The 20,407-nt window shown below is 40.8% G+C and overlaps 2 long non-coding RNA genes across 2 annotated transcripts; one reads left to right on the forward strand and one right to left on the reverse strand.

The window, feature by feature from the left end:
• Window positions 1-204: 204 nt before the first annotated feature.
• Window positions 205-1,269, reverse strand: LOC121705625. The gene is made up of 3 exons (XR_006030844.1): window positions 1,222-1,269; window positions 1,038-1,146; window positions 205-953 (listed from the first exon to the last, which is right to left on the reverse strand). It is a non-coding gene; the product is annotated as an uncharacterized LOC121705625 (long non-coding RNA).
• A 263-nt stretch (window positions 1,270-1,532) lies between these two features.
• Window positions 1,533-19,576, forward strand: LOC121705758. The gene is made up of 3 exons (XR_006030888.1): window positions 1,533-1,712; window positions 17,600-17,607; window positions 19,567-19,576. It is a non-coding gene; the product is annotated as an uncharacterized LOC121705758 (long non-coding RNA).
• Window positions 19,577-20,407: the final 831 nt, after the last annotated feature.

The raw sequence follows: 20,407 nt of genomic DNA on the forward strand, positions 1-20,407 counted from the left end.
ACGCCATGTTATTTCCCATAGACATTTGACTACCAAAGGTTGGATGGATAGGGAATGTGGTACCCGTCAAGCGGTATACCTTCTTTACAGTCTGACTACGCCACCCCCTGATGATGGGCAGGAGGACCCACAGATCTTTCCCTGAATGTAGTGTGGCTAATTCTACATGTTCCCCGCAAAGGGACAGTAGACAAGAGGCAGATATGTAAATGTATTTCAAATTTATTACAATTTAGTACAAAAGGAGTAGAAAAGTTCTAAATCTTAAAATACTGCTATAAACTGGTGGATTTTCCTCAGTCTAGGAAGGTCGGCTCAGCCAATGCAAAACCCCTGCTCAGGAGGACCCTGGTGAGACAGAAAAACAGGAGACAGCAACCCAACACCAGACAAAGCATGCAACACAGCAAGCACTACTCAAGATCTTCAGATACCACTACAAAATGTCACACGTGTCCTGTTGCAGCAAGCACTACACACTTAAGGTCTTTCGATACCACTACAAAATATCACAACGTGTCGTAGTTATAGTACACACCAAGACAGTGTCTCCCAATGTGGTCCCTTGGCAAGAAGGGGCAAAGCATCAGTGTGGATCCGGCCTTGTACAGCAATAGCCTAAGCAGAGGACATAGTTAGGGAGGAGAACCACCAGCATCAATAGCATCACTTGTTAATGTACAATGCTACTATGATCGGGGCACATGGGTAGTAGGCCCAGAGGCAGTCAGATAACCAAACAAACACAATAAAGAAATGCATACTAATTACTGGAAAACAGTGGCTGGCCTGGTCCCTTTTCAGGAGAGAACAAGCGTGTTAGTTGCCAGCCTCATTAAACATCATAGCATAGTCCACTCAAACGTAGCTAGAAAATATAGGCCTACTTTTCAATATGCTCAACTGTCCACAGCTCATTGACACATGAGGGCAAAAAGGTGAATGTTCCGTTGCTACGGACAGAGAAAGCAGTTTAAGACATGTTCCAATGCAGGTATAAAACATTCAATGGAAAATGTGCATATTAAGAAATTTACCAATGCAGCCCAGCAGCTCAGGTCACAATGAGGTGATCACAAATGTTAAAACTCCATTCAGAAGCCTGTGTCCGCCGTGAAGAGTAGACACAACCTTCTAGAAATTACCCTGATAAAATGAAATAAAGAAGTATTAAAATTCAAATGGCAGTGATTAAACATGCTCTACCATGACCAACAGTACCTGCATGAAAAGGGAGCCCAACTCGCACAATAGTGTCCAGCACCAACACAAAGAGACTCTGACTTGCAGCCAGCAAACACTTATTACTTCCTAATTAGTCATGTGACTTCAAGACATCATGTGATCCTAGGTGTTGTGTGGATGTGTTGCAGCTATGTGTGCCTGTTTGTGTAGATCCCCACAGGAAGTTAGGAGGCGGGACTTATTCTGGAGAGGTCTATACTCGGCAGCTGTCTTGTGGAATGGATTACCTTCCAACCTTAGGGCCCTATTTTGCAACCTAGCGCATGGCGGAAAGCTAGTTATTTTCCCGGTGCAAAGTTAAATTCGTATTTTACACTTCTCTTATATTACACAACATGCCAGGGGGTGTGGCAATAAGCAACCTAAGGAGGGGATCTGGCGTGTTGTCTAAAATCGCTATCCTACACAACCTAAAACGCATTGCACCAATGACCAAGAGAAACCTGGTCAGAAGTTCATGGCGAGTTGTTTATATGTTATTTTAAGAGCGCATTATCAACAGTCATATGGGCGGGTGCACAACGCACCATCCTTCTATCATCCATGAACGCACACCAGTGCACATCCATGCAATACATTACAAATTACACGATTAGGCTACAATGGGAAACATAGTTAGAATAAAGATTACGAAATACATCTCACAATAGTTATTCACCATCATTTGCAAATTGGTAATGACAGTTAAAAGTGATTGGGGAGAGGCGAGTGACACGTATAGAGCACAGCTGAAGACGCACTGTCACAAGATATAAACAACTCCTCTGCAGGATAACCATTGTTCAGTCATTTGAACATTATTAGGGTAAGTGTTGCTTTTTCGAGCCTATGTTTTCGATGGTAACCGATTGTCAGTCAATAGTGAAAGTAACTAACTGTGTAGAACTGTTTTGTCATTGACTGTCTGACACCACGGTGAAGTCAGTTTCACTTTGCATTATTTGAGTTCAAATAATAGTGCAAATGCGTGAAGGCTATACTATGCTAGGTTTTAGTAAAGCATGGTCTAGTGGAATAACTGTTCCATACAATCTCGTGTGCAAACAGATTCCTTGAAATGCGCCACTGACTGTCAAAATACCGATGCACAGTTTGAACTTGCGTTCCGCACTGTTAAAGGGAATGACAGATGTCATTGGTTTAAATGATGTTCCCAATTACCCACCCCGGGCCTGTAGGAGGGAAAGACACTGCCTCCTTTTTGTTTATATGGCATTATGGGAGAGTTACCTTTTTACCAAACTTTTCTTCTGAAAGTTAAATCAATTTGCCACAATACCCGTTCACAGGGATTTATATCTCTTGAAGCTTCTCAAATTAAATTGGAGTTTGGTAAATTAGCTTTTAATTTTTTTGCATCTAATAATTGGAACAATTTGCAAGAGTTATTCAAATTAAATAGATTTGATGATGATGATGATGATAATGGTGAGGATGATGATTATGGTGATGATGATGATTCTTCAGTTTGATAAGTGTCCTGTATGCTTGGGAGTTATTTTGTGTTCTGTAAGCTCTTGTTCTTGTAAGTTCATGTAAAGCGCGTCTTATTTTGACTATGAAATGTGGCAGACAAATAAATTTGCCCTGTCTGGTCTCGCCTGGCCTCGTGTTCCGTTAATGAGATGCAGTGGGTGTGTCCATTTAACAGTCAAATCCCCTGGAGCGAACCTGGGGACGCAAAGGAGACATAAAGAGAGAGAGATAAACACAGAGAGAGGGAAAGAGAAAGAGAGACAAAAAAGATACATAGAGAGAAAGATACGGAGTGAAGAGAGGGAGTCCCATCTACTGTGAGGGGAGAAAAACATCTCACTGATAAACTCGGCAAGGTGAAGTTTTTTCCTTATTTGTGTGAATCACTTGATAGGCTTTTTTGGAAACAACACTGTTAACGTTTGATTCGTCAACCACTATACCGTGTCTGAGTCCAAACAACAGTTGTCTGAGTCAACACATAAAGAGTCAATAGATTACTAGAGATAAATGCAGTGAATCCTTGAGTTACCTTCTCTAATGAATCATTCATATTATTTCCAACAATGTGACATTTTCTTGTTTTTTCTCCTTCTGTTGTTTTTGATTTTCACAGAGAGCACAGCAAGGTTGCTTTGCTGCGTCCAAAGGAAATGTCTTTCAGCATGGGAGGTCTACTCCTGCTGCTGCTGGGTAAGAATCTGCCACAACTTCAAAAATGATATCGGTAACACTTTACGGTAAGGGTACATGAATAATCATGAATTCAACCATGAATTAATTCATGATTTATGCATTTCTTCATTCCTTTATATCTTATGAATCATCAGGAATTGACATGAGTTCATAGTCTATCATTCCTGACCTCATGCATTAGCACATCAATTAAAGTATTGGGTATGGTGGGTACATCATTATGATTTATTACAGTAAGCATGATCATCATGATGACATACATTTAAGGTTAATCATGTTCATCATGTCTGTGGCCCCTCAACTAAAGTGGTGGGTAATTACATGTGTTCAGAGAACTGCAAAGTTGTGTTCAAATCAGAATTTGAGCAGTGGTGACCACATTTTTGTACTATATTTTTGTAGGCTACTATTTATACTACATAAATTATGAATTAATTGATAAGTTATGTACCCTTACCGTAAAGTGTTACCATGATATAATATAATATAATATCATATAATAGAATGTGATATCTGTGTATCATGTTGTGATATGTGTGTATCATGTTGTAATATATGTAATAAGTAATAACCGCCGAGGTGTCCTGTTATACGGAATTAATGGACGAGGGCGAGGGGCAAAAAACTCCCCTCCGCCCGAGTCCATTAATTCCGTATAACTGGACACACCTCGAAGAAGGGTTGCCACCTGTCCAGGATTTTCATGGTCTGTCCAGGAAAATAAAAATAAAAATCCTGGACACTGAATGTCCCGGATTTTTGTACATGATGCGCAAAATGTGTATTTCAGGTTGATTGAAGCGTGCCTAGTGCCTACGTCCATAAACGTATGCACAGCCTTATTGGCTCTACAGAAATGACGTAGCATAACATGGGTGGTGGTGGTGGGGGCACGCACCGTGGAGGTTCATTAGAAATGGTAAGGTGGAGACGGAGAGTGTGTGGGACAAGGAGAGACAGAGAAAAGAAAATGTTATTCCACATAAGCAAAAAAGCAGAACCTAATTATGTATTCCCCCTTTTTTCTCAATACTGCCCCCAGGTGTCCACAACTAAAAACTGTTGAAAATATAACAAAATAATAAAGGTCTGCTATTAAATAAAGCAATTAACTAAACAAATAACTAGAAATTGTCATTCTTACTAATTTTAGCTATACAATTGTCGCTTAGAATGACGGTTTTTATCTTGGGTTAGATGTGCGAAAGGCGCCGTTGCTTACAAACAAAAAGGTCGATTGGATGGTCAAAATGTCCAGGATTTTTGTCAGACACAGGTGGCAACCCTACCTCGAAGGCCGTTATCCTGCTTATCACCCGGTTGCCACTGTAAAGCAAAGGAAACATGCGGTTCCGTTAAAAAAGAAGCTCACTAGTTCAGCTTGTTGTACAACTTTAGCACGGACAGTTAGCTTGTTTACAGTTGATTCCATTGTTGCGAAGCCTGCAACCAAAGATTCTAGAGCGCTGCAACCATCGTCCTACTATGGTTGTTATAGTTACCATTCATTCAGAATTAATAGCCACCCCACCAGCCAGAAAAGAGTTCTTCTCTCCAGGTGATAAGTGTGTATCATGTTGGTGAGATACCATTTTGGTTCAGAGCCAGGATTCTGTGAGCGCATCAAAAGTTAATCGAAGTAGGCAGCTTACACAAAATTGTGGCAGGTGCCGGTAAAAATTGTGCAAAAATAACACAAAAATGGTTATGGATATGGTTATGGATACACTTTTGTCCAAAGGGACATACAAATATAAAACAATATAAAACTTAAATTGAACAGGGAACTAATTAAAATGTTGGTCAGACTATAATAAGGAGAATAGCAATAATAGCAATAATTGGCAATAATAGCAATAATAATGGGCCGCGGCTGAAGTGCCCTTGAGCAAGGCACCTAACCCCTCACTGCTCCCCGAGCGCCGCTGTTGTAGCAGGCAGCTCACTGCGCCGGGATTAGTGTGTGCTTCACCTCACTGTGTGTTCACTGTGTGCTGTTTGTGTTTCACTAATTCACCGATTGGGTTAAATGCAGAGACCAAATTTCCCTCACGGGATCAAAAAAGTATATATACTTATACTTAATAAACAATGTCAATTCAATAAATAGCCTAATGAAATAAACAATGAAAATGAGGGAAAAAAGGAATAATAAACAATAATGTCCATTTAATCAATAATATAAAAACAATAACATGGTAAGACTACATTAAGGTGAATATCAATAGTAAACAACAATGTCAAATTAATCAACAGCCTAATGGAAATAAAACAATATTATACAAACCATAACGCATAAAAAGCGCTTAATGAACTAAGTGCATGTTGAACAGATATGCCTTTAGACCCCTCTTAAACGACTCAAAACCATCACAAGAACGCAGAACACTGGGCAATTCCACCAACATGGAACCACTGAGGAAAAGAGTCTTGAATTTGACCTAGCGTTTATGACTGGTCGACACAACAGACGCTCATCAGAAGACCGCAGTGGGCAGTTGGGGATGTACATTTTGATCATTGAATTAAAATAACAAGGAGCAGGCCCGGTCAGTGTTCAGAGTGAGTGTGCATGTGTACCAACGTCTCTGGAGAGAAGGCGTGCAATTTGAACAAGAAATCGGTTCTCAAACGGAAGTTTTGTTTGCAACAATTAGCTAGTTCATGCACCAGGGTGTAAATAGCATGCAGTACTATAAACACCAGCTAATAGCACTTCTAACTGTACATTGATGCAAACAGCATACCTTATTCAGAGTGTCTATTACACAGCTGAGCTATTCACACTCTGTTATGTAACAACAAAAAAAACATGTTGCTTGTTTTAAACCTTGTTTTGTACCAGACGGGGTACTAATAGGACACATTCCTGTGTGCACCGGGGTACGAATAGAATTCACTTCTTATTGCACCAGGGTACGAATAGCATACACTGCTAATTGTACCAGGGGTGCAAATAGCCTTAACCATAAATAAATTAGCCTACATTTGGCAGGATACTTGATATACAGGCTAAATGCAAATATGGTATTATATTATTTTACATTAACAAAATGTAGGATAATAGAACAGATTGAAAATAAAGTAGGCACTGATCTTTAAAATCCTGTTTCCTGTAGCCTAAATGTTGTCAGTAATTCTTAATATTCGCAATTGGTGCACTGGCATGTTTTAACTGTTAGCTGCAGTATAATGTTAGATTATGTGTAAGTTAAGTACAGAACTGACTGTGCGCCCAAATTTTTGTCTGTGCTCCTAAATTTTTTAACTTGGGCGCACAAGTGCTCCTGAAAAAAAATGTTAGTGTAGAGCCCTGTCGATGGCATGAGTGGTGATTGTTCTATCTTGGAAGGGTTCTCTTGTTAAAAATGGGCTGAATAACTGTAGACTGATGGAAACGTAGGCTACAACGTCAAGTTATATTCATGCACAAGCCAACTAAGCTATATATAAGGGACTGTACGATATTTAGCGGGGTCGCCAGATGTTCTGCCTGGCCCTCCCCGCTGGTCAAATTTTTTTTTCCAGGGGCCTCCCCCCGGCTCAAAAAAATTCTCCTAGGCCCTCCCCCCTACGTGAATCAAATAAAACTGGTCGAAAAATGATGTTTACCATGTTAAAACGGCCAGCAAATGTCATAAGCACACATATACACACACGGGTACACACGCAGCGCTGATCTCTACAATACTACGCCTCTCGTAGGCTATATAGCCTAGATGCTTCGGAATCATACAGAACAACAAGGGGAAAACATGTCATTTTATGTGTGGTTAAGAATAATATCAGAGTGGGCCTTTTTCTACCAGTTTTTGCTACATAAAAATAATAAAGATTGCTTGAACTCACATACCGGTATGCCTGGTGACTTGTGTGATCTTCATCTAGCAAAAGTTCTGCCTAGGCTAAGTACAAATGAGCATACAGTCTCATATTAAGATATAAATGCTAATTTTTCATCACCAAATATCCACAAAGATGCTGCCAATTTGTTTACTACATTCCCAAACTTTATTGCAGCTCATGTGACTTCATCAAGGGCTACGATTCGCCAGTAAAGTGAAACAAGCGTAACCTCTGAGCTGAGCTTTTCCAGTGTATCTGCAGTGTATCTGCAGTATTAAGGGACAGTAATGATATTCGTAATCTCGGGTGAACCATACAAGCTGCCCGGACATTGCTTCGTCTTTGCAGAAAGTCACCACGTTTGCGCCTCGTTGCTTCACTAGACGCCATGTTTAAAAACCTGCAAGCTTACGAGGGGGGTTGTGGGAGATTCAGGTAGGGTTGCGACTTTTTGGCCTCGCCCACTCTGTCAAAGAGACGTGAATCATGTTTTGGCTTCCAAACCTTTTAAAATATCGAAAACGGATCATTGATCAGGGAAAAAAGATATCATGGATCAGGAAAGAATAATTTTCCTCGGCCCTCCCCCCAGGCCAAAAAAATTCTCCTGGGCCTTCCCCTAAGGCTTAAAAAATTATCTTAGGCCCTCCCCCCCCCGGTAAATATCGTGCAGTCCCTAACCTATATGTTAGGCTACTGGAAGATATAAAGGGAATTAGTTCATGTAGCTGTACTGTTCTAAAATGTACCAGCAATGTAGGTACAGTAGGTACTGTAGTATAGCCTACAGGAATAAAATATTTCCAGCAACAGGCAACAATGTTGCCCTGTTTATTTTGTGTTGCTTCAGTTGTCCATACAGTGATAACTAGTATAAAAGGGGCTGAAATTGGAGCTTTTACGATATATAGTTCTTTTAAGTATTCCACACTATCGATAGCATAAAACACACTGGCAGGAGTAATTTAGTGGGACACTTGTCTTGTCTTAACTAATGTCTATGTTAGTTCACTCATAAGTTCACTTTTTACTGTGCTACATGGCGACCTCTGGGTATGAGTATATTGCCCTCACTCTGAAGGCTGACCCAGCTGTCCTTCTATTAACCTTATACCGCCCTCCTAAACTATGGACTGGCTTTCTCGACCAGTTTTCTGAACTTATGTCGCTCATCATTACTAGCTATGATCGGATTATTGTAAATGGCAACTTTAATATTCATGTCAATAAGACAACTGATGCTAAAGCCAATAAGTTCCTTAATGTTTTGGACATTTTAGAGCTAAACCTGCATGTTACACGACCCACCCACAACCTTGGCAACACCCTCGATCTAGTCATTTCTAGAGGGATAGAAGTCACAGACTTATCAGTAAATGATATAAATATGTCTGATCATTATTGTGTATCTTTTAATATAGTACTACATACTCCAAAAATTCATCCCGAAATTGCAATCAAATTGCGACTCTTGGATATTGGAGCAGAACAGCAGTTCATAGCTCTTATAGACTCCATACATTTAGATATTTTACATCATCCCATTGATCAAATGGTAGAGGCCCTCAATCGTGAATTAGGCGCTCTGCTTGAGACTAAAAAAAGGCCCTGTAGTAAACTGACACCTTGGATGAACGAAAATATCCATTATCTAAAAAGATCATGTAGAAAAGCTGAGAGAACATGGAGAAAAACTAAGTTACAGGTTCACCGTGCCATTCTAAAAGAAAAAATAGCTAATTATAATAGAGCTATTCGGAATGAGAGAAGGAACCACTTCTCTAAGGTAATTGCTGAAAACAGTGGAAACTCTGGTGTTGTTCTCCACCATTGATAGGCTATTGCATCAAACACGTTTGATACACTCAGTCAGGCATCCTCTCTAAGATGCAAAGAATTTGCAGACTTCTTCAAAAACAAAGTAATTTCTATAAGGGAGGCTATTGGTAACACAAGTAATATGTTTGATAGTACACCCAAAAACAGCCCCCCAAAATTAAGGTTCTTTAGCACTATTACTCAATCTGAGCTTGGTAAAATTATAACTCAAACCGACTCCTCAACATGTGTTTTGGATCCAATCCCTACTAGATTCCTCAAAAATGTATATGATAGCTTAGCTCCCTTTATTCTCAAGGTAATAAATACCTCATTAGAAACAGGTATATTTCCAACTGCTTTTAAAACTGCTGTTGTGAAACCTTTACTTAAAAAGTCGAATCTTGACCATACCAATCTGAGCAACTACAGGCCTATATCAAATCTACCGTTCCTGAGCAAAGTACTTGAAAAAGTTGTTTGTAATCAGTTAAATACCTTCCTCAACGAAAACAGTATCCTTGAAAAATTCAGGTTTTAGATCAAATCACAGCACAGAAACAGCTCTAGTAAAAATAGTCAATGATCTTAGACTGGCTACTGACTCAAACAAAGTCTCAATCCTTATTCTTCTGGATTTGAGTGCGGCATTTGACACCATTGATCATAGCATCCTAATGCACCGCCTTGCGAAGTGGGTGGGTCTCTCTGATAATGCTCTAAACTGGTTTCAAACCTACATTACTGGCAGATATTTTTATATCAGTCTAGGAGATCATGTGTCTGAAAAACATGACTTGCCTTTTGGTGTGGCCCAGGGGAGCTGCCTTGGTCCCCTGCTATTTTCCCTATATGTGCTTCTATTGGGAAACATCATAAGTCAGCATAATGTAAACTTCCACAGCTGCGCAGATGATACCCAATTGTATATTTCTGTGGAGCCAACTAACCCAGATGGCCTTTGCTCCCTCACTGCATGCCTAACCTCCATTAATCAGTGGATGAGCAAAACATTTTTGAAACTAAATGATGACAAAACAGAGGTACTTTTAGTTGGACCAAAACTAAAGCGAGACATTGTTCTTAGTAATCTGGGGAACTTGGCGCACCAGGTCAAACCAAAAGTAACAAGCCTAGGTGTCATTTTAGATGCAGAGTTAAGTTTTAAGCCCTGTATCAGTAAAGTTACTCAGACAGCCTATTTCCACCTGAGAAACATTGCCAAAGTGCGCCCCTTTTTAACTCAACAAGATGCAGAAAAACTAATTCATGCCTTTATCACTACCAGGTTAGACTACTGCAATGCACTTTTCACTGGTCTTCCCAAAAAACATCTAAAGAAATTGGCACTCATACAGAACTCTGCGGCTAGACTTTTAACTAAGACCAAGAAGAGAGAACACATCACCCCTGTGTTGGCTGAACTGCACTGGCTCCCTATTTCCTATAGAATTGATTTTAAGGTTATGTTAATTACTTACAAAGCTCTGAATAGCATAGCACCTTCATATATCTCTGAGCTTTTAATATCTTATCAACCACAAAGGAAACTTAGATCATCCAATTCTAATATTTTAATCGTACCCAAAGTGCTCCACAAGCAAAGTGCTTTTATCCATTATGCCCCAAAACTATGGAACACCCTGCCTCTGTACATCAAGCAGGCGAGTTCAGTAAATATTTTTAAAAAAGATCTGAAAACATATCTGTATAGGAAAGTTTTTAGTTACCTCATCTTATCCTGTAGACTACTTTTTCAGATTATTCTACATCTGCTGCCATTGGAGGGCACAGCCAGCCAGAAGCAGATGGGCTCCCCCTATTAAGTCAGGTTCTGCTCAAGGTTTCTCCCTGGAATATGGGAGTTTTTCCTTGCCACAGTTGCCTTATGGCGTGCTTGTGGGGGGTAAAGGGTTAAGGCTGCCAGTCTTATGACATGTTATTTTCTATATTTTTGATATGTTGCTGATTGGATCATAAATGGCCACAGAAATGAAGAAAAGTGATTGATAATGACTGACTGACTGACTATTATTGTGTTACATGCTTCAAATGTAAAGCACTTTGAGCTGCATTCTGTGTATGAAAGGTGCTATACAAATAAAGCTTATTATTAGTATTATTATTATTATAACTGACAGGCAAACATCGGACACGGACGTAACCACTATCTCTACACTGCAAAAAACTGCTTATCTAATAAAATCTAACCAAGATTATTAGTCTTATATCAAGATAAAAAAAAAATAGTTTGTATTGTTTTCAGTATAAAGAGACTTACCTAGCTCTTTCTCGTGAAATCATTTGACTTAAGAAAAGTTTGACTTATAGACATCTCATCCTGAAAACAAGCACATTTTTCTGCCAGTGCGTTAAGCAAATTTGTCCTAAAAACAAGCAAATTTGTCTGCCAGTGCGTTAAGTAAATTTAAGACTCCTTAAAATAAGTAAAAGTTTTCTTAAATTAAGTCAAAATGATCTTTCGAGAGAGCACTAGGTAAGTCTTTTCATACTAAAAACAATACCAAATAGATTTTTTGATATTATTATAAGATTAATAACACTTGGTTATTTCAGATTTCATTTTTTGCAGTGTATACGGTGTGTTTCCACACACCGAAATTTCTCGTCGCTCTCATTGAGGTTGAATGGAGACGAAATTCGCCCTGGTTGGGCGAAATGAAAGCGAATCGCCGAGGCAGGCGAAACAAAGTTAGCCAAAGTTTAACTTTATTTAAATGAGGACTATTCGAGAACCAATCAGGTCCGCGTCTTTGTGTTTGGAGGCGGGAGTTACAAAAAAGTCTGACCAAGATGGCGGAGACTACCTGAGCTGTAAGACGAAAATTTGTATGTGATTAAAATGTTTCTACACGAACATTGGCACTTGTATCAACACGAATTGTGGTTTATATGCCGCACAAACTTAGTCAGAGCACATACACCACTAAATAGACCACTATGTTAGTTTAAGCACTCAATCTTTTTAGCTGACAGGCGAAATGCTAGTATTTTAGGACATTGGATTGCATTGTAAACCTAGCTAGACAGCTAGGCTACATGCTGCAATATTATGTCTTATTGACCTTGTTGTTTCTATGAACATGAATTGTTGTTTATAGGCAACATCAACTTAGTTGAGGCATAAAGACCCCTGGATATCTATAAGTACTTTTGTTTGAACTAGCTGATTAGCCTAATTAGCTCGCTTGCCACCACTGGCTAGACACTGCAGTCAAAAGGTTAGCGGTTTGGCCGTCACGCCCCCGAGGCAAAATTTCGCTGGCCGAAAATCGTGAGGTGTTTCGCTGTGTGGAAACCCACTGTAACCGCCCATGTCGCAATTTTGCAACTAGCGTCATTACTGAATAAAACAGACGATAGACCCGAGTACGGTGTAAAATCTCATTTGTACTCTTGACCACTAGATGGCAGACACCCGAGCTTCGATTTAAGCTCAACCTTTTTTTTTCAAAGTTTTCAGGAAGCATGTAAGAAACACGTAAACACACGAAGAAGACATGCATTTCCTCCATAACGCGGAAGCGATGTGGCGCCATAGCAGAGAATGTCTAATAAGGGGAGAACCGCCACTCTCGGGAAACTTCCGGTTTCTGAACTGGTTGCAGTTCCTTTTCTGGTTCCACATGAGGGCGCTTACGAATAAGTGCAGAATTAATGGAGGTCTATGGAGCTGTACCCCTCCACTTTTCTCGGGACATCATTTTTTGCCCAGAAATTTGAATGTTGCATGCAAAAGAGGGGACAGAGAAAATACACACCGCTAAGTATTATATTTTTTGATAATACCATGCTTATTTCGACCCTCTGCCCAACATAGCTGGAGGTGCCAGTGGCAATAGTGATGATAGTGTCCGTAATGGACGTGGTATAGGGGTTGTAAAAATAGGGCTCTGAAGAACTACAAAGTCACCCGCGATAGGAACTGATTTGACCAGGCTACTTTATTGTATAGTAGCATAGGGTTTGTGATTATAGTAATAGTTTACTATTGTTGGTTAAATTGTGACTGTTTTCCTGTTCATTTGTTATGTGGGTGAAATGAAAAAAAGAAAGTAAAACTGCTCAAATATGTTCAACATCTAGTATGTACTGAAATGTGCATAATTCACGGTGGTTTCCATCCAGTGACGATAATATGCAAATTAGATTAGTAAATTTACCCCCTTCATAAACTTCTGTTCATACTAAATGATTTTTACATTTACAGTAGGACTTTATCTCTGACCACTTGCAAGCCATGGCCTTTTGAAATTTTGATGTAAAAATCCAATTTTTTTTTTTTTTTAACCCTGGCGGCTAAAGGGTTACCTCAGTGTGCTGGCAAATACTGCTGTGCTTTCATAGCCATTCATGTTTCTCGACTCCACACACAACGGGTTGACCCCGCCTTCACCTTGACGCCACCCCTAGCCCAGCTCTAGCACCAAGTGGCCCAACGTTTAGGGTGGGCCAGAAATCAGGGGCCGGTAGCACCAATATAGCCCCCAAGTGGCACCAGTTAGCACCCGCACCTGAGGGTGTGAAAGCAATTAGCCCCGGCACGGCCTGGCTAGCTCGGCTTTGGCTCGACGGTCTGAAGGGGGCTAATGAGGCCTACAGTACATTTGTCCACAGTTCAGTGCTCCATGACACTTAGTTGAACATATACAGTTGTATGTATATTTAAGGGCAATGTTGGTGTGTGTGTATCATGTTAATGTGTATATCATGTTTGTGTGTGTGTGTATCATGTTGGTGTGTGTGTGTATCATGTTTGTGTGTGTATCATGTTGGTGTGTGTATGTATTATGTTTGTGTGTGTGTGTATCATGTTGGTGTGTGTGTGTGTGTGTGTATGTGTGTGTGTGTATCATGTTGGTGTGTGTGTATCATGTTGGTGTGTGTGTGTGTGTATGTGTGTGTGTGTGTGTATCATGTCGGTGTGTGTGTATCATGTGTGTGTGTGTGCGTGTGTATCATGTTTGTGTGTGTGTGTGTGTGTATCATGTTGGTGTGTGTGTATCATGTGTGTGCGTATCATGTTTGTGTGTGTGTGTATCATGTTAATAATAATAATAATAATAATAAGCTTTATTTGTATAGCACCTTTCATGCACAGAATGCAGCTCAAAGTGCTTTACATTTGAAGCATGTAACACAATAATAGTCAATTATAAAACTTAACTCTGCATCTAAGATGACACCGAGGCTTGTTACTTTTGGTTTGACCTGGTGTGCCAAGTTCCCCAGATTACTAAGAATAATATCTCGCTTTAGTTTTGGTCCAACCAGAAGTACCTCTGTTTTGTCATCATTTAGTTTCAAAAAGTTTTTGCTCATCCACTGATTAATGGAGGTTAGGCATGCAGTGAGGGAGCAAAGGCCATCTGGGTTAGTTGGCTCCACAGAAATATACAATTGGGTATCATCTGCGTAGCTGTGGAAGTTTACATTATGCTGACTTATGACGTTTCCCAATGGAAGCATATATAGAGAAAATAGCAGGGGACCAAGGCAGCTCCCCTGGGCCACACCAAAAGGCAAGTCATGTTTTTCAGATACATGATCTCCTAGACTGATATAAAAATCTCTGCCAGTAATGTAGGTTTGAAACCAGTTTAGAGCATTAACAGAGAGACCCACCCACTTTGCAAGGCGGTGAATTAGGATGCTATGATCAATGGTGTCAAATGCCGCACTCAAATCCAGAAGAATAAGGATTGAGACTTTGTTTGAGTCAGTAGCTAGTCTGAGATCATTGACTATTTTTACTAGAGCCGTTTCTGTGCTGTGATTTGATCTAAAACCTGATTGGAATTTTTCAAGGATACTGTTTTCGTTGAGGAAGGTATTTAACTGATTACAAACAACTTTTTCAAGTACTTTGCTCAAAAACAATAGATTTGATATAGGCCTGTAGTTGCTCAGATTGGTATGGTCAAGATTTGACTTTTTAAGTAAAGGTTTCACAACAGCGGTTTTAAAAGCAGTTGGAAATATACCCGTTTCTAATGAGGTATTCATTACCTTGAGAAAAAAGGGAGCTAAGCTATCATATACTTTTTTGAGGAATGTAGTAGGGATTGGATCTAAAACACATGTTGAGGAGCCGGTTTGAGTTATAATTTTACCAAGCTCAGATTGAGTAATAGTGCTAAAGGACCTTAATTTTGGGGGGCTGTTTTTGGGTGTACTATCAAACATATTTCTTGTGTCACCAATAGCCTCCCTTATAGAAATTACTTTGTTTTTGAAGAAGTCTGCAAATTCTTCGCATCTTAGAGAGGATGCCTGACTGAGTGTATCAAAAGCTGTTTGATGCAATAGCCTATCAATGGTAGAGAACGACACCCTAGAGTTTCCACTGTTTTCAGCAGTTACCTTAGAGAAGTGGTTCCTCCTCTCATTCCGAATAGCTCTATTATAATTTGCTATTTTTTCTTTTAGAATGGCACGGTGAACCTGTAACTTAGTTTTTCTCCATGTTCTCTCAGCTTTTCTACATGATCTTTTTAGATCATGGATATTTTCGTTCATCCAAGTTTGCTACAGGGCCTTTTTTTAGTCTTTAGGGGTGCCACTCTGTCAAGCAGAGCGCCTAATTCACGATTGAGAGCCTCTACCATTTGATCAATGGGATGATGTAAAATATCTAAATTTATGGAGTCTATAAGAGCTATGAACTGCTGTTCTGCTCTAATGTCCAAGAGTCGCAATTTGATTGCAATTTCGGAATGAATTTTTGGAGTATGTAGTACTATATTAAAAGATGCACAATGATGATCAGACATATTTATATCATTTACTGATAAGTCTGTGACTTCTATTCCTCTAGAAATGACTAGATCGAGGGTGTTGCCAAGGTTGTGGGTGGGTCCTGTAACATGCTGCTTTAGCTCTAAACTGTCCAACACTGGCTTTAACATCAGTTGTCTTATTGACATGAATATTAAAGTTGCCATTTACAATAATCCGATCATAGCTAGTGATGATGAGCGACATAAGTTCAGAAAACTGGTCGAGAAAGCCAGTCCATAGTTTAGGAGGGCGGTATAAGGTTAATAGAAGGACAGCTGGGTCAGCCTTCAGAGTGAGGGCAATATACTCAAAGGAAGCGAATTCGCCAAAGTTGACTAGTGCAACTATATTTGTTTGAGAGAATGGAGGCAATTCCACCACCTCGTTTGCCTTGTCTAATTGAGTGGAAGAAATTATAATTTGGGGGACAAGTCTCAACAAGAACAGCTTCGCTGTCTGAAGTCAGCCAGGTTTCAACAAGAAACAGAAAATCCAATTTTTTTTCACTAATAAAGTCATTGATTGCAAAGGTTTTGGTAGTAAGTGCACCTATATTTAGTAAACCCATGTTAGCTGAAAATGCCTCTGGCTTTTGAAGAATATGCTGAGGTATGGAAAGAGTATTTGTTAGGTTTCTAGTTTTAAATTTGTCTTTTCTTTTTACTATACGTAGAAATCAACGTTGGAATAGAACTATAAGCATAAGTCATGCTATTGCATGATGCAGCTTGATCTATGGTACTAGTATTGTATGCAGAAAACATTCTCAGACCCATCCACATGTATAATGCCATTCGAATCAATACCTGGGGGGCGTGAATCTGTAATATTTTCTACAGAATGTCAATGCCTCAGTGTGGACGCTATGTTGTCAGAGAGTAGCCTGGCTCCATGTTGGTTTGGGTGGAGACCATCACGCTTCAGCATACTGGGCCTCTCCCAGAACAAGCCCCAGTTGTTGAGATAGGGGATGCTTAGGGAAGCGCAGTAGCGTTTGAGCCAGGTGTAGAGATCGATCAGTCTGGACCATCTCTCAGCACCTTTTCTGTAGGTAGGGAGAGGCCCAGAGATGACAAAGCGTTTTTCTGTGCCCATCAGAGTGGTGATGAGAGTTTTGTAGTTTTCCTGCAGTGCTACTGACTGCTTATCTCTGATGTCGTTCGTGCCCACGTGTACGATGATGTTGTTGAACTTGGTGTGGCAGGCCAGGATGCTTGGGAGTTTCTGCTGGATGTCAAGGACCTTGGCACCAGGGAAGCAGTAGACCTTGGAGGGACCGCTACATGATGGGGGAATGCAGAGGTCTCTAACCATGGAACTGCCGATGACCAGGGTGGAGGTTGATGAGATCCGGGGAGGAGGGGGTCGGGGGGGCGCCGACTTTGAGGAGGGACCAGGATGGTTGTCTCGGGGCAGGAGGGGCTCCTCATCCTCGGTCAGAATGGCATAGCAATTTTCCAGTCGTATAGGTTGGGCTGGGCCTGAGTGCCGTCCGGACCGTCTGCCGTGCTTGTGATGCTTGCTTCTACGCCATGGCTCAGGCTGGTGTGGAGTGGAGCTGGCCAGCAGAGCAGGCTTGGTTCTCAGCAGAGGCCGGGGAGAGGCAACAGGGACAGAAGTTGCATTAGTGCATGGCATGGTTAAAGTATTGGAGGACAGAGTGAAATCAGGGCATCTGCTATTTGTGTGTGTAAGAGAGGTAACGTTACTTACGGAGAGAATGGTGTCGAGGAACTGTTCATCCTTCTCAATCTGATGGAGGGTCGCTATTCTGGCTTCAAGTTCCACTATCTTTTCGCTGAGAAGGACGCATGAGTCGCAGCCTGGTGCACAGCTGAGGGGAGGCATCGTGTCGCGGCGAGGGCTCGTCGGTGTCAACTGTCTTTTAAACGTTTGTTTGCTAGTTGGCTAGCAACAGCGATATCGTGCAGTTCCTTGATAACTCGAACACAGGTAGCGGGTAAGTAATCTGAGAAGATCTCACTTTTATATTGAGTCACTAGTTTTGAGAGACGTTAGAAGGAATTTGATGCTTTCTTCTTCCAGATAGCGTTTCCTTGGCCCGGTATTATTTCCAGCCCTTGATACTGGCTTAACGTTTAACGTTAACGTTTGACAGAAAAGTTTGGCGATCAAGGTTATAGAGTCCGATAATCCAAAGCCTCGAGCAACAACAGTTTATGCAACAGTTTGTTCACGAGATATATTCGGTAGCCAGTAAATCCGTAGAAAGTAGATGGTAACAAGGAGATTTAAGATAGATAAGTTTGGAAGTTTAGGTAGTTACATACGGAGCACGCCGACCGGAACCGGAAATTCCTTGCTATCTTGGGACAACAGATTCCTTGCTATCTTGGGACAGCAGATAGCAGATAGACAGATGTGTATCATGTTGGTGTGTGTGTGTATCATGTTGGTGTGTGTGTGTGTGTATCATGTGTGTGTGTGTGTGTGTGTGTGTATCATGTTGGTGTGTGTGTGTGTGTATCATGTGTGTGTGTGTGTATCATGTTGGTGTGTGTGTATCATGTTGGTGTGTGTGTGTGTTTATCATGTGTGTGTGTGTGTGTCTGTGTGTATCATCTGAATCCCATAGTAGTTCTGGATACCCCTCAAGCTGAAGCTGATCCTTGTGCTGACTACACTGTGCTGGATACCAGCTGGAGGGCCACCACCAACCTGGACAGGTCAGTGGTCAGATGCGACTCGCAGTTGACCGATATCTCCTGGCAAGGCTGGTACAGGATGGTCCACAAGACGGTGAGTATCCGCATGCCCGAGACCTGCGTGCCTCCATTACGCTGTGGCACCAACGGCCCCCTGTGGCTGAATGGGGCACACCCTCGCCCAGAGGATGGCATCGTCACCAGGGAGGTGTGCGGATCGTGGGACAATAATTGTTGCCACTCCCGAGTCCCATCCATCCGTGTGAAGGCCTGCCCAGGAAACTACATCGTTTACGAACTGGCCAAGCCGCCGTACTGCTTTGGATACTGTGCAGGTGAGGTTTAGTTGGTCTGACATGGTGACGAGAGTGTGTTTGTGTTCAGTTGGTCTGACATGGTGAGAGGAGTGTGTTTGTGTTCTGTTGGTCTGACATGGTGACAGGAGTGTGTTTGTGTTCAGTTGGTCTGACATGGTGACAGGAGTGTGTTTGAGTTCAGTTGGTCTGACATCCTAGGAGTGTGTTTGTGTTCAGTTGGTCTGACATTCTGATATGAGTTTGTTTGAGTTCATTTCATTTCTGCTCTATCAAGGCAGCAATACTCTGCCTTCCATTTTGAACAGACCCGTAGTGCATCGTATCTCATATGTACAGTGTCACACTGTAGTATCTTAAGCATGAGTATCCTATCTCATACAGTATATAGTGTCTAAATCATGAGTATCTATCTCATAATGTATATAGTGTCTAAAGCATGAGTATTCTATCTCATACAGTATAGAGTGTCTAAACCATGAGTATCCTATCTCATACAGTATATAGTATGTAAAGCATGAGTATTCTATCTCATATGTCGTGTCTAAAGCATGAGTATTCTATCTCATCAGTGTTGGGAACGTTACTTTAAAAAAGTAATTAGTTATAGTTACTCACTACTTGTTCCAAAAAGTAACTAGAGTTAGTAACTCTATTAGAGTTAGTAACTAAATTACTCAATGATAAGAGTAACTCGTTACCAGGGAAAGTAACTATTTGCGTTACTTTTTGGAAAAAAAAGTTGCTATATGTCAAAGAATTTGGATTTTTTTGAGCAGTTTTGAGCAGCCAGTTGAAATGAGTAGAACAGACAGGTGTTTGTAGGCTACATAACTTTCGATATTTATTAGATAGACAGATAGATACTTTATTGATCCCCAAGGGGAAATTCAAGATATTGCACATCGACAGAACTACAGTTGACTTCAGCCTGTGTCATAGGTTTTTGTTGTGAGGCAGAAAGATTTAGCTTTTGCTGCTTGGAGGACTTTGCTCCGAGTCCTTCTTTGCAAGTGGATAGCGAGCTATCATCTGTGGTGGAGGTATCGGTGTTTTTGGCCACTAGCTTTAGATGCGTGTGTGAGATGCTTCATTAAATTAGAGTTGCTTACAACGGATGTCGACAAAGTCTTCGCTCCTGGACATAATGTACACATTACATGCACGTTCTTGCCTTTGACCACAATGAATTTGAAGTAGTGCTTAATTTTAGCTGTTGCGTGTGTATGTGGCGCGTGTGCTGGTGCGTGTGTAAAAACACTGGCTCTGATAGGCTATCATGAAACATGACTCTGCCTTAGCCAATCATAATCGCCATGGGTGCGTTCGGATTACACAGTTTATTCAATCAATGCATAGTAACGCACCGCATTTAACGTACAGTAACGTTAACGGCGTTGTAACGACGGGAAAAGTAATTAATTAGTTACTGAAAAAATAACGTTGTTACCTAACGCCGTTCTTTTAAACGGCGTTATTCCAAACACTGTATCTCATACAGTATATAGTGTGTAAAGCATGGGTATCCTATCTCATACAGTATAT

Source organism: Alosa sapidissima, chromosome 3 (genome assembly GCF_018492685.1).
Source record: "Alosa sapidissima isolate fAloSap1 chromosome 3, fAloSap1.pri, whole genome shotgun sequence".
Classification (NCBI taxonomy): Eukaryota; Metazoa; Chordata; class Actinopteri; order Clupeiformes; family Clupeidae; genus Alosa; species Alosa sapidissima.